This window comes from Dipodomys merriami, unplaced genomic scaffold (genome assembly GCF_024711535.1).
Source record: "Dipodomys merriami isolate MVZ:Mamm:240054 unplaced genomic scaffold, mDipMer1.0.p SCAF_106, whole genome shotgun sequence".
Lineage (NCBI taxonomy): Eukaryota > Metazoa > Chordata > Mammalia > Rodentia > Heteromyidae > Dipodomys > Dipodomys merriami.
In genome coordinates this window covers 4,267,638-4,276,141 of record NW_027202338.1, presented here as the reverse complement: position 1 = coordinate 4,276,141, position 8,504 = coordinate 4,267,638, and the positions used below count along the sequence as shown (strand labels likewise).

The 8,504-nt window shown below is 46.3% G+C and overlaps 1 pseudogene; it reads left to right on the top strand.

The window, feature by feature from the left end:
* Window positions 1-7,417, top strand: LOC138814547 (sulfotransferase 2A1-like; annotated as a pseudogene).
* Window positions 7,418-8,504: the final 1,087 nt, after the last annotated feature.

The following is an 8,504-nucleotide window of genomic DNA, read 5'->3' as shown; positions in this document are numbered from 1 at the left end:
CCAAGAGCCAGGCACCGAGGACTCTGCCATGGCTCAGGACTACGTGTGGTACCAGGGCATTCCTTTCCCTGTTGTGGATTTCAACCCTGAAGTCACAAAAGCAGTCCATGAGGAGCTGGTGCTGAAGGACGAAGACATCATCACGGTGACCTAACCCAAATCAGGTGAGCAGAGGGAGCTGTGGCTGGGTGGGAAAAGCCAGAGCTGTGACCTCACTCCCAACTGTGTCCCAGGTAGGAATAGTGTAGTAGCTGATTATTGAAGACTTGTGGCCCTGTGGTATTGTGCCAGGCTTGAGCGCAACAGCTCATGGACAGCGCCTAGGCCCTCTTCAAGCTCCAGGGTTGGCAGCAGATTTTTTTTAAATAGGTGTTTTTAAGGTGCTCCATAGTTCATTATATGAAAAGGATAATTTTGATGTTACCTGGAGAAAAAGCATGATCTCAAATAGAAGAATCATGATGGGCCATAGTTAGGACCTGGAAAACTTGGGGTAAACACAAGGCACTGGCAGGCCAGGGAGCCTGTGTGAAGGGGCACGGGGAGTGGGGAGGGAGCTCTGAGGGCACACTGCAAGGGAAATGTGCTGAAAACCACAGCCAGTGGGGGCACTGCAGGATTTCAGCAACAGCTAACAGCTGCATTAAACCCAAATATCCACAGAGAAATGGCTGCACAATCCCAAGCAAGTTGAGAGATCAAAGTGGAATATTATACACTGTTGAAAATGCAGACAGCTCAGGAAAGGATCCATCACATGCTTCCCAGGGGACCATGCAGAGGCAGGCAGGCACAGCAGAAAGATGGTTACAAGGTTTATTAGAGGAGCCATTTCTCCCGCAGAGAGAGAGCTCATGACCACCTCCACTATCTAGCAGCAGCAGGGGCTGGGAGTAGGAAGTGAGGTAGGTGGGAGCTCAGGTGGGTCTGGGTGGAGAGAGGGAGGGGCCAGCTCTATGGCAAGATCTCCAGGACAGGGAGCAGCTCAGAAATGGGTGCAGCTGAGGACCAAGGTGAGCATAATGCTTCCTACTTAGACCCATGCTCTACTATTATCAGGACATTTTGCCATTTGAAACCCCATGATTCAAGGCCATAGTGCAAAAAAAAACCAAACAAACTGTGTACTATTGCACTTACATACAAGGCCCAAACTGCCAAAGTCCTGGTGTGATAAGAGAATGATGGGGCAGGTGGCAAGTAAATCACTATTCAGTGTCATGGACAGTGTAGACTTATTAGATGACAAAATACTGGCACTGAGTGAGCTATGATTAAAATACACTAAACACTACTTATCCATATCAGATTGCATACCTGAGAAAGTTTATATCTGTAAGGTCTATGTTACATATGCTTTACCATTATATATGTGTGGGTGTGCATGTATGTATAAGTGTGTGTGTGTGTGTGTGTGTGTGTGTGTGTGTATCAACCCATTGGTTGATTGAGGTTCTCTCTCTGATTCACACCAAGGGGGATCCCAACTGGGTTCGATCTGTACCCACATATGTTCGTTCCCCATGGATCGAGACTACAAGTGGATATGAATTCAAAGAGGAGAGGAAGGAGGGTCCCCCCCTCATCACCTCCCACCTCCCCATCCAACTCTTCCCCAAGTCTTTCTTCACTTCCAAGGCCAAGGTCAGTGATCAGTGCCCAATAACTGTTCCATCAAGGCCTTTTCCTCTTAAAAATGCACATAGCCAGCAGGTCTGGCATTCTCCTTCTGTACTTCATGGAGGATCCCAGACTCTCCTTCATGAATTGAAGGTCCTCAGACCAAACCAGATTCCAAGATGTGGACCATGGCTGTGTAATCCCTGACAGATGAACTGGATGACTAACTGAAAGACTAACCAAACTGTGCTTTAAGTGGATACCCAGGCCTTGTGTGGTCAGCCCAGCTAAACAGGAGGCTGAGATCTGAGGATCAAGATCAGAAGTCAGCCCAGGTAAGAAAGGCCAGGTGATTCTTTTTTTTTTTTTTTTTTTGTCGGTCGTGGGACTTGAACTCTGGGCCTCGGCACTGTCCCTCAGCTCTTCAGCTCAAGGCGAGCGCTCTACCACTTGAGCTACAGCGCCACTTCCGGTTTTCTGGTGGTTTATTGGAGATCAGAGTCTCACGCTCTCTCCTGCCCGGGCTGGCTTTGAACCCAGATCCTCAGATCTCACCCTCCTGAGTACCTAGGATTACAGTCATGAGCCACCAGCGCCCGGCTGGCCAGGTGATTCTTATCTCTGATGAGCTATCCAAAATAAAGCCAGAAGTGGAGCAGCAATTCAATTGGTAAAGTACCAGCCTGAGCATCAAAACACAGGGACAGCACCTAGGTCCTGAGTAAAAAAAAAAAAAAAAAGAAGTAGAAGAAAAGAAAAAAGAAACAGAAAATTGAGCTTGTGTAGTTTCAATGTCATGTGACCTGGTATCAGTGGTCTGACTCTGAAGGCTGTGCAGTGAATAAACACCTGGTGCTAATGGCCAGATCAGACCAGGAGCCTTTGTCCCGCTTCCCCAGCCCAGGACACACCACACACGATGCACACTCTTCCCTGGCACAATGCTACCTAGATTTGTTCCTGAATACCATAGAAATGGGTGTGTCTGTGCTTTGAAATCTCTGTTGTATCATTTCAGCTCCCTCGTTCAATGGATTTTTGTTTTGTTTTTGTGCCACTCCTGGGACTTGAACTCACAGCTGTCCCTGAGCTTTTGTACTCAAAGCTGTTATTCTACCAGTTTGCGCCATAGCTCCCCTTGAGGTTTTCAGGTAGTTAATTGGAGACGGGTGTCTCATGAGCTGATCTGCCTGGGCTAGCTTCAAACTATGATCCTCAGATAGGAGCTACCTGAGTAGCTGTGGTGACAGGTGAGAGCCACCCATGCCCAGATGTTTCAATGATGTTCACAGAACAATTCGAAAATCTGTAGCCAAGAAAGTCTAACCAGCGTCTGCTCTCCTGTGTTTAGTAGATAAAGATCCCTGATATGTTAAGGAAATGCGTTGTCCCACCATTGTTTTATGCCAGGCTAAGTGATTGGATTGTAGGAACTCTGAAAAGTATTTCACAAACTAATGCACAACCAAAAGATCAACAGATACTTCAATGTTGGAGCAAAAAATGGCTAGAATTTCTCTGAACACCAAGAGTGCAAGAAATGATGAGAATATTGTTTAATTCTCTCCTTTCTTCCTTTAAGATGATCTATGTCATCAGAAATCCTAAGGATGTCCTTATATCTGGTTATTATTTCTGGCGTTTTACAAATCTGGCTAAGAAACCAGAGTCACTGGTACAATATTTTGAATGGTTCTTGCAAGGACATGGTGAGTAGACTGTGAAGTGAATGGAGAAGAATTTAAACCTCTTTGAGTGTCCCCTACCTCAAAGGTCTCCTTTAAGTCTCACCATCTGTGGGTCCAATGCTTCCTCCTCCCAGAACTCACATTGGCTAAAGGCAGCACCAGACTTCTTCCATGATGGAAGGTCCCAAGGTGTTTTGAGCCCCTGGAGCTTCCGTAGCCATGGAGGACCGGCCCCCTCCTGGGTGCTCTACTCCCAGATGTTGGCTCACAGCTTCTCACTGGCTTCCCACACAACCCAACTCTACCTTCCCTATATATTTTTATATTTTAAATTTGTTTGACTGTCTGTGTCAGAGTTTCTCACTTGAAGTTAGGATCACTCTTTGTCTAGTCATGCAAAAGTTCTGGGTCATTCCTCATGCTTGTAATTTTGTCACTTCTCCATGGTTCTGTCAGGGGTCCATGGCCTGAGGTGGGTATGAAGGGTGGGGGACCCCACATCTGTGCTCTACGTACGTCATCATCTGGTGTCTCAGGCCCTCTGGGTTTAGCTTCACAACCTGCAGAAGTGCTTGGTGAGCTGTTTCTCCCCTGATTCAACATCTCTTACCACTTGGATCTATAGTCAGGGCTGGTGGATCACGCCTATAATCTCAGCTACTCAGGAGCTGAGAGCTGAGGGACAGAGTTGGAAGCCAACCCAGGCAGAAAGTCCTTGAGGCTCTCATACCCACTCAATCATCATGATGCAGGGACTGAAGGTGTGGCTCACGTGGTAGAGAGGAGTGTAGAAACCGAGGGACAGTGCTCTGGCCCTGATTTCAAGCAAAGATGTTTCAAGTAGAATAAAGCACACCAAGGCCTCTGCAGACTGACCTGCTGGGAGCCATGGGCAGGGATGGAAGGTGCCTCGTGTGCGTGTGTCACAGCTCAGACCTTGCACTCAGACTTGTGCTTAGTTGTGCAAGTGATTGATTTGGACCAAGCTGGCATGGAAGGCACTCACCCTGAGTTCTGAGTTCTCAGTTACACCCTGGTGAAGGTGCCAGGGACCAGAGCAATCAGTGCTGAGTCCAACATGCAAATCGGGAATGGTGGAGAATTTTCACGCTGGCCCACTCTTCCCCCTGCAGTACCTTATGGGTCATGGTTTGATCACGTCCCAGGCTGGATGTCCATGAGGGAAAAGGAGAACGTGCTGGTCCTTAGTTATCAGCAGATGAAAAAGGTAACGATTGATTTTACATGCACCCCACCCCCCACTGCCCTCTCCACCCCTTCTACCATCTCTCCTGTTCTCCACTATGTTTTTACCCCAGTATCCTCCCCCCAGTCTCCATCCCACCTTCTATGTCAACATTCTACATCCTGTTGTGTGTTATTCCTTCCTGCATGCCTCTCATGCTCATTTTCTTCCTTTTTTTTGTTTCGAGATGGAGTCTTGAACTCAGTACCTGATGTTTTGTTTTTGGCTGGTGCTCTACCCACTGCTTCATGCCATCAACTCCACAGGCCACCCATCCTTGCTCCTACCAGGGCCTTCTGCTGTTTCTGTCTTCTCCTGCTCAATCCTGCTCAGTCATGCTCTGTGTTGTCCCCTCTTATACTCCAGCCATGTTTTTCTCTCCTTAGGACCTGAGGAGCATGGTAGAGAGGATCTGTGGGTTCCTGGGGAAGGCGCTGGAACCCGGAGAGCTGGACTTGGTCCTGGAGAACAGTTCCTTCCAGGCCACGAAGGAGAACAAGATGTCCAACCTCCCTGATGTCCCAGAGGACCTTCTTCCTGCTGGTTTCAAAATCACGAGGAAAGGTATGGAAATGTCCCAGGGAAGGAGGTGCTGGAAGCCAGGGAAAGAAATCTGGTCTCCAACCACACACTCCTGGCCAGGGATCACCCAGGAACAGGCTGGATGTTCACTTCCAGCTTGTGTTAAAATAAAGGAAACTGGAAGTGGAGCTGGGGTTCAAATGGTAGAGTGCCAAGCCTTCAGCAAAAGAAGCTCAAGATTAGTGCCCAGGCCCAGAGTTTAAGTCCTACAACAGAAAAACAATTCTTGTGATAGTAAGTGGATCTGAAAAGAAAACAAAGTGTAAGTACCAGCTGGGTATCCATGGTTCAGGCCTATAATCCTAGCTGCCCAGGAACCTGAGATCTGAACATCACAGTTCAAATACTGATGGCGTAGCATAGTCCAGGAGATTCCTTCTCTCCAGTAAACTACCAAAAAAACAAAGAATGGAGTTGTGGCTCAAGTAGTAGAGCATGAGGCTTGAACAGAAAATAACTCCAAACAGCACCTAGGCCCTGAGTTCAAACTCCTGTATAGACACACACTTGCACACACATACACACACTTAACAATTATATAAAAACTATATTCAAATTCCTATTAAATAAAAATGCTATTGTGTGACTATAAGACCACATCCTGAGCTTTCCCACTACCACACATCTGTGGAGGATGTGCCCCTCTGGTGGTAGGGGGCAGAACTTGAGAGGAGAGCACTGGACATGGAGCGTGGTGGCTGTGGAGTCTATTTCCCAGGGAGATCTGTGGCCTACCCTCGGAGCAGGCAGAGGGCAGAAGGGACACCAAGGGACAGCGCCTTCTTGCCCTGACCCAGTCTGGTGTCATTGTTTTTCCACGGCCTAGGTATCACGGGGGACTGGAAGAAGCACTTCACCCCAGCCCAGACCCAAGCCTTCGAAGAATCATCCTGGGAAAAGATGGTGGGACTTCCTCCAGAGCTGTTCTCATGGGACTAAGTCCAGATTTAGCTCCTTGTCTGTTAGGATGAAGACTTGTGTCCCCAACTTATGGAGGTGAACAGACTGGGTTGAGATCATAGCATTAGTCTGTCATTCCAATCAGGAAGTCTGACTTTGCCTGTCACATCTTTGGTGCAATCACCAGGACGGGTGGCAGCCACACACAGGTGAGGAGCACAAAGGGACCGTTGTGTGTTCCTGCTGAAATCAATGGGGCCACGACACAGAGGGCTGACAAACATGCCTTACTGTTCTGTTTAGCAAAGACAACCTGCATGAAAGGCTGCGGGGGTCCCTCGTGTGGGGACAGTGGGCTGCCCGTGGCAGGAGGCTGCCTGAGGTTTCCTGGATGTGCTGCCTTGAGTGGAAGCTCTGTCCCAAATTGGGACAACCTGGGATGAGGCCAGAACAGACTACAGATTGTGGAATTCAGGTTTGGGACACCAGGAGCCTGGAGCCTTTTGCCAGCTCCCAGTGCCCTGAGTCCATTGGACAAAGTATTTATTGAGTAGAGCACAGGGGTGTACGTGTACAAAGTGAGATCACCATTTCCCTGACATCACAAGCACCAATACTACAATACAATCTTAATCACAAGCACCCATTGTGTGGTATCATCTCCCTCAAGTGATAAATATCTCCTTCACCTTAAGCAGCAGGAGTGAGCAGCAAATGACTTAGAGTTCACATAGATTTTTGTCTATCCCAAAGATCCCAGAAGGTCTGCTGTGGAAATAGCCTACACCCAAGAAAGAAATATGAAGTCCTATTAGTCCAGAAGGGATTGACCTTTCCAGGAAGCTCTCAGGATTCTAAGAGTTCATGTTCAGAGGAGGCCTTCCATCCTCCCAATTCTTTCCCCTCTCACAGCTCCCCCCTTTTCCTATGATTTCAGAAAGCATAATTCTCATTTTTGTTTGAGCTAGGGTAAGCTGCATGCTAGAAGATAAATACTGAAATAGACAGGAGGCTATCGGGATAATCCATAAAATAGAGGATCTTGGGCTCAGAAAAGGCAAAAAAAAAAAAACCAGGAAAACTATTCTGGAAGTCCCCAGTTATCACTGAATTTTAACTTTTTCAGTTCCTGTTTGAGCTGCTCTAGCTGGTTCTGAATCCTTTCAGAATTGCCAGTTATCTTAAAGCAGCTCAGTCCTTCAAACAGTTCACAGCGTAAATAGTTTTTCAACAGCAAACAATCTGTGGTGGTTCCAATGTGTCAAATTATTGTTCTTCCCCTTTTCATTTCTTGATTGATTGATTGATTGATTGATTTGTTGATTGCTTTCTTGATTTATTTATCTGTCATTTGGTTGAAAATACAAGGTTGTCTGCTGCACTCTTTCTGGACCCCTTCTTCAAATCCAGGGACATTCAGAATAAAAGCTGCAGCTATAGCCCTATCCACAGTATTTAACAGCATTAAGTTATCACAATTTGGAGTAAGATCCTGTCTTATGCATCTCTTATTCTGATGGGTCAAATTACTAAGACACACAGGCACCATTCTCCTAACATAACAGTCACGGATAATTTGTCTTTAGAATGCCATATGCCTTTCCTCCACAATAGAAAGACCAGCCTATGCCGACTCTTTTTCCTTGTGGCAAACAGTCTTGTCATGGATAAACAGTTGCTAAGGTCATTTGCACAGCAGAAGCATGAAAACTCACAATGAACTATCAATTCAAGGACCAAAGTTAATTCATTCTCTCAACTCTCATCTTCTTGACCACTAATTTCATCCTGAGTTATAGTTTTACCTCTTTTAAACTGACAGCATGTCCTACTAAACTTTATATTAGAACATTTTGCACAGAAGAGCCTTCTTTGATACAAAAGAAAGTTTCAATCATTGTCTTTTTTTTTTTTTTTTTTTCTTTGGTTTGAACTTTTGGCTTGAACTTTGGGCCTGGGCGCTGTCCCCAACCTATTCAGTTCAAAACTGAAAACTCTTCAGTTCCCAAGAGGGTTATTTAACTTGTACAAGGCTCTGAATTTGCTAGGAGTTCTTACCTTCTGAACAATTTCTTTTTATGTATCCCATTTCATTTTTTTCACATCTAAAACATTTTAAGACGTTTTATGGTGGGTCCCATTATGGCTGCAAAAGAGGAGCCAATGTCATTACAGACTTCAATATGATTTGAAATATCACCATTTGCAGCCTTGATGGAGTGTAAAGCCTTGAACACTCAATTAGCACTCGTTTTTTTTTTTGTTTGTCTGTCGTGAGGCTTGAACTCTGGGCCTGGGTGCTGTCCCACAGCTCTTCAGCTCAAGGCAAGCACTCTACCACTTGAGCTACAGCACCACTTCCAGTTTTCTGGTGGTTTATTGGAGATAAGAGTCTCACAGTCTCTCCTTCCCGGGCTGGCTTTGAACCGGGATCCTCAGATCTCAGCCTCCTGAGTAGTTAGGATTAC